Raw genomic sequence first — 8,835 nt, 5'->3', positions numbered from 1 at the left:
GTGGAATTCACATTTATGAAAACGATATATTGTTGTTTTACAAAAACCCTTAAGGGATATAGAGAGGAAGGTTATTTTAAAAAAAATAGCAAAACGGCCATTGGTGACCTGCATGTTCATAGGATACACTACCAACCACTTAGCTAAAAGATTCGCCCAATCGATGATTACGAGGTGTATGTCTAAACCAAGGATTATGAACACCTCACTATGCCCCAGTGGTTATAGTATATCGAATTCAACATTTTTTTGTCACCTTATTTTCACATTTTCGATATTTTAACCTACAATTCACTATTTTTTACCAAATTTTCACCTTTTTCTTATATTTTTCACGGCCATTGGTGACCTGCGTGTTCATAGGATACAATCTCTATCCCATCATAGGGATCGCCCCTCCATCAATCCGACGTGATGTCGCTGCCGACGCAGAAAAGAGAAAGACCCTCGTCACCCTTTACACGGCCACCAACCTGCAGAGTGACGGCTTGGGTCCAGAAGAGCTTTTTATCACGGACATGAGTCCTGGATGGACCACTCTCAATCAATCGGGTAGCAAGGTGGGAGGACACGTTGACTAAAATTTTTTGTCACCTTATTTTCACATTTTCGATATTTTTACCTAAAATTCACTATTTTTTACCAAATTTTCACCTTTTTCTTATATTTTTCACGGCCATTGGTAGACCTGCGTGTTCATAGGATACAATCTCTATCCCATTATAGGGATCGCCCCTCCATCAATCCGACGTGATGTCGCTGCCGACGCAGAAAGAGAAAGACCCTCGTCACCTTTACACGGCCACCAACCTGCAGAGTGACGGCTTGGGTCCAGAAAGAGCTTTTATCACGGACATGAGTCCTGGATGGACCACTCTCAATCAATCGGGTGGCAAGGTGGGAGGCCACGTTGACTAAAATTTTTTTGTCACCTTATTTAACATTTTCGATATTTTTACCTGAAATTCACTATTTTTTTACCAAATTTTCACCTTTTTCTTATATTTTTCAAGTGGAATTCACATTTATGAAACGATATACCGTTGTTTTAAAAAAAACCCTAAGGGATATAGAGAGGAAGGTTATTTAAAAAAAATAGCAAAACGGCCATTGGTGACCTGCATGTTCATAGGATACACTACCAACCACTTAGCTAAAAGATTCGCCAATCCGATGATTCGAGGTGTATGTCTTAACCAAGGATTATGAACACCTCACTATGCCCCAGTGGTTTATAGTATATCGAATTCAACATTTTTTTTGTCACCTTATTTCACATTTTCGATATTTTTACCTAAAATTCACTATTTTTTACCAAATTTTCACCTTTTTCTTATATTTTTCACGGCCATTGGTGACCTGCGTGTTCATAGGATACAATCTCTATCCCATCATAGGGATCGCCTCTCCATCAATCCGACGTGATGTCGCTGCCGACGCAGAAAAGAGAAAGACCCTCGTCACCCTTTACACGGCCACCAACCTGCAGAGTGACGGCTTGGGTCCAGAAAGAGCTTTTTATCACGGACATGAGTCCTGATGGACCACTCTCAATCAATCGGGTGGCAAGGTTGGGAGGCCACGTTGACTAAAATTTTTTTGTCACCTTATTTTCACATTTCGATATTTTTACCTGAAATTCACTATTTTTTTACCATATTTTCACCTTTTTCTTTATATTTTTCACGTGGAATTCACATTTATGAAACGATATATCGTTGGTTTACAAAAAACCTTAAGGGTTATAGAGAGGAAGGTTATTTTAAAAAATAGCAAAACGGCCATTGGTGACTGCATGTTCATAGGATACACTACCAACCACTTAGCTAAAAGATTCGCCCAATCCGATGATTTCGAGGTGTATGTCTAAACCAAGGATTATGAACACCTCACTATGCCCCAGTGGTTATAGTATATCGAATTCAACATTTTTTTGTCACCTTATTTTCACATTTTCGATATTTTAACCTACAATTCACTATTTTTTACCAAATTTTCACCTTTTTCTTATATTTTTCACGGCCATTGGTAACCTGCGTGTTCATAGGATACAATCTCTATCCCATCATAGGATCGCCCCCTCCTCAATCCGACGTGATGTCGCTGCCGACGCAGAAAAGAGAAAGACCCTCGTCACCCTTTACACGGCCACCAACCTGCAGAGTGACGGCTTGGTCCAGAAAGAGCTTTTTATCAGGACATGAGTCCTGGATGGACCACTCTCAATCAATCGGGTAGCAAGGTGGGGAGGGACACGTTGACTAAAATTTTTTTGTCACCTTATTTTCACATTTCGATATTTTTACCTAAAATCACTATTTTTTACCAAATTTTCACCTTTTTCTTATATTTTTCACGGCCATTGGTGACCTGCGTGTTCATAGGATACAATCTCTATCCCATTATAGGGATCGCCCCTCCATCAATCCGACGTGATGTCGCTGCCGACGCAGAAAAGAGAAAGACCCTCGTCACCCTTTACACGGCCACCAACCTGCAGAGTGACGGCTTGGGTCCAGAAAGAGCTTTTTATCACGGACATGAGTCCTGGATGGACCACTCTCAATCAATCGGGTGGCAAGGTGGGAGGCCACGTTGACTAAAATTTTTTTTGTCACCTTATTTTAACATTTTCGATATTTTTACCTGAAATTCACTATTTTTTTACCAAATTTTCACCTTTTTCTTATATTTTTCAAGTGGAATTCACATTTATGAAACGATATACCGTTGTTTTAAAAAAAACCCTAAGGGATATAGAGAGGAAGGTTATTTAAAAAAAATAGCAAAACGGCCATTGGTGACCTGCATGTTCATAGGATACACTACCAACCACTTAGCTAAAAGATTCGCCAATCCGATGATTTCGAGGTGTATGTCTTAACCAAGGATTATGAACACCTCACTATGCCCCAGTGTTATAGTATATCGAATTCAACATTTTTTTTGTCACCTTATTTTCACATTTTCGATATTTTTACCTAAAATTCACTATTTTTTACAAATTTTCACCTTTTTCTTATATTTTTCACGGCCATTGGTGACCTGCGTGTTCATAGGATACAATCTCTATCCCATCATAGGGATCGCCTCTCCATCAATCCGACGTGATGTCGCTGCCGACGCAGAAAAGAGAAAGACCCTCGTCACCCTTTACACGGCCACCAACCTGCAGAGTGACGGCTTGGGTCCAGAAAGAGCTTTTATCACGGACATGAGTCCTGATGGACCACTCTCAATCAATCGGGTGGCAAGGTGGGAGGCCACGTTGACTAAAATTTTTTTGTCACCTTATTTTCACATTTTCGATATTTTTACCTGAAATTCACTATTTTTTTACCAAATTTTCACCTTTTTCTATATTTTTCACGTGGAATTCACATTTATGAAACGATATATCGTTGTTTTACAAAAACCCTTAAGGGTTATAGAGAGGAAGGTTATTTTAAAAAAATAGCAAAACGGCCATTGGTGACCTGCATGTTCATAGGATACACTACCAACCACTTAGCTAAAAGATTCGCCCAATCCGATGATTTCGAGGTGTATGTCTAAACAAGGATTATGAACACCTCACTATGCCCAGTGGTTATAGTATATCGAATTCAACATTTTTTTGTCGCCTTATTTTCACATTTTCGATATTTTTACCTAAAATTCACTATTTTTTACAAAATTTTCACCTTTTTCTTATATTTTTCACGGCCATTAGTGACCTGCGTGTTCATAGGATACAATCTCTATCCCATCATAGGGATCGCCCCTCCATCAATCCGACGTGATGTCGCTGCCGACGCAGAAAAGAGAAAGACCCTCGTCACCCTTTACACGGCCACCAACCTGCAGAGTGACGGCTTGGGTCCAGAAAGAGCTTTTTATCACGGACATGAGTCCTGGATGGACCACTCTCAATCAATCGGGTGGCAAGGTGGGAGGCCACGTTGACTAACATTTTTTTGTCACCTTATTTTAACATTTTCGATATTTTTACCTGAAATTCACTATTTTTTTACCAAATTTTCACCTTTTTCTTATATTTTTCAAGTGGAATTCACATTTATGAAACGATATATCGTTGTTTTAAAAAAACCCTAAGGGATATAGAGAGGAAGGTTATTTAAAAAAAAATAGCAAAACGGCCATTTGTGACCTGCATGTTCATAGGATACACTACCAACCACTTAGCTAAAAGATTCGCCCAATCCGATGATTTCGAGGTGTATGTCTAAACCAAGGATTATGAACACCTCACTATGCCCCAGTGGTTATAGTATATCGAATTCAACATTTTTTTGTCACCTTATTTTCACATTTTCGATATTTTTACCTAAAATTCACTATTTTTTACCAAATTTTCACCTTTTTCTTATATTTTTCACGGCCATTGGTGACCTGCGTGTTCATAGGATACAATCTCTATCCCATCATAGGGATCGCCCCTCCATCAATCCGACGTGATGTCGCTGCCGACGCAGAAAAGAGAAAGACCCTCGTCACCCTTTACACGGCCACCAACCTGCAGAGTGACGGCTTGGGTCCAGAAAGAGCTTTTTATCACGGACATGAGTCCTGGATGGACCACTCTCAATCAATCGGGTGGCAAGATGGGAGGCCACGTTCACTAAAATTTTTTTGTCACCTTATTTTCACATTTTCGATATTTTTACCTGAAATTCACTATTTTTTTACCAAATTTTCACCTTTTTCTTATATTTTTCACGTGGAATTCACATTTATGAAACAATATATGGTTGTATTTAAAAAAACCTAAGGGATATAGAGAGGAAGGTTATTTTAAAAAAATAGCAAAACGACCATTGGTGACCACTCTCAATCAATCTCAATTAAAAAAACCCTAAGGGATATAGAGAGGAAGGTTATTTAAAAAAAAATAGCAAAACGGCCATTGGTGACCTGCATGTTCATAGGATACACTACCAACCACTTAGCTAAAAGATTCGCCCAATCCGATGATTTCGACGTGTATGTCTAAACCAAGGATTATGAACACCTCACTATGCCCCAGTCGTTATAGTATATCGCTACAAACACACAGGTCACCAATTATTTGCCACACAGGACGGGATTCGAACCCGAGCAGACGAATGCCACTGACCAAGTGACACACGCCCTAGCCTTCTCAGCTATGGTGTATTTCCTCAGGCATTAAAAGTTACAAAAATAGTTCCAGTTTATAAAAAAGGGGAGAGATCACATCCATCTAGTTATCGGCCAATCTCTCTAATACCTATATTTAGTAAGGTTTTTGAAAGTTGTGTGAAGGACCAACTTAGTTTATTTTTTGGTAGTAATGGTTTGCTATGTAAAGATCAATTTGGGTTCCTTAAAAACTTGAACACAACCAAAGCCATAGAAACAATAGTAGAGAATGTCTTGGAAAACTTTGAAAATAAATATTTATCATCTGCAACTTTAATAGATCTCACAAAAGCTTTTGACACAATCTCCCATGAATTAATTGTAAGTAAATTGTGTAGTTATGGAATAAGGAACTCTGAACTACAGTTGATATCTTCTTACTTAAGTAACAGAAAGCAAATGGTTGTAAAAGATCAAGAACATTCTGATTTCAAAACAATTCAGGTAGGGGTCCCTCAAGGATCGGTATTGGGCCCTTTCCTATTTATAGTTGCAGTAAATGATTTTGCCTACAATATGCCATGTAAAGCAGTATTATATGCCGATGACACCACTCTTCTGAATCAAAGCAATGATTTAAATGGTTTATTAATTGAAGAAAATAATTCAATGATAGCAGCTGAGGAATGGTTTAAAGTTAATGGGTTACTTGTTAATAATAGTAAAACAGAAAACATTGTATTCTCTTTAAATAAATCTTAAATGAAGGCATTAAACCAGTAAAACTATTAGGATTATACCTAGATAGCAGACTTGACTGGAAATCCCAAATAAATCAGCTGTGTAGAAAACTATCTAGAGTTACTTGTTTACTTAGAAAATTAAAAAATTGTGTTAGTTCCTCAATGTTAGTTACAGCTTACTATGCTTTTTTTAATTCCCATTTAATGTATGGAATAACACTTTGGGGTAATAGCTCAGACTCTGAAAAAGCATTTATATGGCAAAAAAAAGGAATTAGGATAATGGCAAACCATTCCTGACGGAGAGTCATGTGTTCCACATTTTAAAGAATTCCAAATAATGACTCTTCCGTGTTTTGTATGTATATTTTAGCTTAGTTAGTGTTAAGGGAAACTTAAATAGCTATAGTTTTAGAAGTGAATTTCACAATATAATACTAGACGGAACTATTTACTTGATTGCATATCTATAAAACTAGAAAAATCTAAAAAAAGCCATTTGTTTATGAAAGTCAAGCTTTTTAACAAGCTGCCAAAAGAAGCCTGGACTGTGAACATAAGCAGATTCAAAATAACTCTGTCAAAGTGGTTAAAAGAAAATGTTTTTTATTCTGTTAACGAATTTTTGGCCTGTGATATTAGTACATTAAGATTTTAACTTAATTAGATAGTGATTTTGTACTTGTAGCTGTTTTTTCAGTGTCTATATCTATATGTCTGTTTTGATTTATTATTTTGTATTTGTCCATATTGCACATTTGATGTCTTATAATACTGTAATGAAATGAAATGAAATGAAATGCTTTATTGTCGTTAAAACTGAGTGCAAAGTTCATGACAATCGTCAAAAGAAAAAGAAAACAATCAAGATGGCAACTAAAACTAAAACTCTAAACCAAAGTACTCTTCATGTTTATACAGGCAAGCCTGGGTTAGAGTAGTTTTTAAAACATGTTTAAATTTTGAAACACACAGGTTTTTGATGGATGCAGGCAAGAAATTGTACATTTTAACACCTTGGTACTCAAAACTATTTTGAGTGGCTGTATACTTATGCCTTAGTGTAGACAGATTATCTTTAGATCTAGTACAATAGTTGTGAACATCAGATATCTTTTCAAAGTGAGAAATGTTTTCTTTTACATACAACAAACATGCCAAAACATACAAGGATGGAAATGAGAGAATGTTAAGACTCACGAAAAGGGGCTTACAATGTGTTCTTCTATTCACACTACAAATTAACCTCACCGCCTTCTTTTGTAAAGTAAAAAGCAGCCTGTTAGCATAAAAACTGTTGGCCCACAGTGAGATACCATAGGACAAATAGCTATGAATGTGGCCATAATATATACAAATAAGGACATCATCTGAAACAATGGACCTAAGTGCTCTTATCATAAATATGCCTTTTACAATTTTAGATGCTACAAAATCTACATGTGAAAACCACTTCAAGTTTGACTGCAAATGAAAACCCAAAAACTTCAGAGTGTTTACATCATTACCATTACTGCTTAGACTAATAGTCAGGTCCTGAGTCTTATCAGCATTAAGACATAACTTGTTTGCATTACACCAGTCGTTAATAACAGCAGATTTTGTGTCCAATGTGTCTGTAACATCATTCAAAGAGTTACCCCGTACACACAAGGCCAAGTCATCAGCAAAAAGAAAGCTTTTTACAGATAAGTCATTAATATTACAAGGTAAGTCATTTATATACAGTATAAACAGGGTAGGGCCCTGTTTACAAGATGATTTTTCACATTAAAACTGCAAGAAACTTTGTCTTTATATGTGTAAACTAGCTGATGTGAATTGAACACGGTTTTAACTGACTACTGAATTCCCGTACGTAGGACGGGCCAACACCTCTTAATAATAAATACTCTAATTCATAATAAACAACAGTTAATAAATTTTAAAAATACAAATGCAATCTTTACATTAAACGAGGCTAAAGTATATTTAGAATAAAGCAATGAATTCAAAAGAAAAAATCATTTTTATTGTGGGCCACGTTTGTCTTCACGTTCAGGATTTGCCATTTGTTGTTCTTGATCATGCCTCCTTTTTCTGTAAAAAAAACAATTAATTGACATCATGTATCACAACAAGTTTATTATCATTACAATAATTGTACTAACTTGTTCGCTGCTGATCGCTAGATGCCAGGAGCTGAACTAAACGCTCGCCGCTGCGTAAAATTGCCGCCAAAACACTGAATTACAGTAAAAACAACAGCAGTTATACTGGATGGCAATTTTCTGCAATAAAACTGGCTTTGGACATAGTACTAAGTGATTCTGATAGATAGCAGCACTAACCAGGTTGCAGTTGGTACAGTAGTGTTTGCTAGATAGCAGGAAAGAGGAGGGACAAAGCCCTGTTCTAAAGGACCCTGATGATGAGGTGATTTTGGGAAACTATGTTTTGTATTGTCAGAAAAGTACGTCCCCACGAGCTGCAAAGAAATATAGGGTGCTTGCAACAAGCGGCTGGGGCTGATCCATGGAAACGTTAAACAACAATGAACAGTGTCATTCCAAAACGTTCCTAGCTCCTGGCGCCGTAGCCCCGCTGACATTCTAGAACGTCCGTAGCAGCTAACGTGTTAATATGTAATTGTTACAAATGTTTTATTCACACTAAATAATTTTAAGAATTTTACCTAAAAGTTCTTGTTGATTTTATATAGAACATGATTATGGCACTTCAGAATTGGCAACATTAACAATTAATTACTATGTTAGCCTTTCTATGTGCAGTTCCATAACAATTCATGTCGCTAAAACACTGAGGAGGTTTCTTTCTATTAAAAAAAAACCTTTTTTTAACAAAATTGATAGCTCACTCCTTGCTGGGAGAAGTATGGGTGTAACATCAATTTTTAACTAGTAACAGAATATTCATCAACAAAAAACCATCAAAAACTTTACTTCTAGTAAGGAAGAAAATTATTAACTGATATTAATCGAATGTCATTAAT

This window comes from Macrosteles quadrilineatus, unplaced genomic scaffold (genome assembly GCF_028750875.1).
Source record: "Macrosteles quadrilineatus isolate MER2022 unplaced genomic scaffold, UCM_ALF_1.0 Scaffold_545__1_contigs__length_51028, whole genome shotgun sequence".
NCBI lineage: Eukaryota > Metazoa > Arthropoda > Insecta > Hemiptera > Cicadellidae > Macrosteles > Macrosteles quadrilineatus.
Note: the sequence above shows the minus strand (reverse complement) of the source record.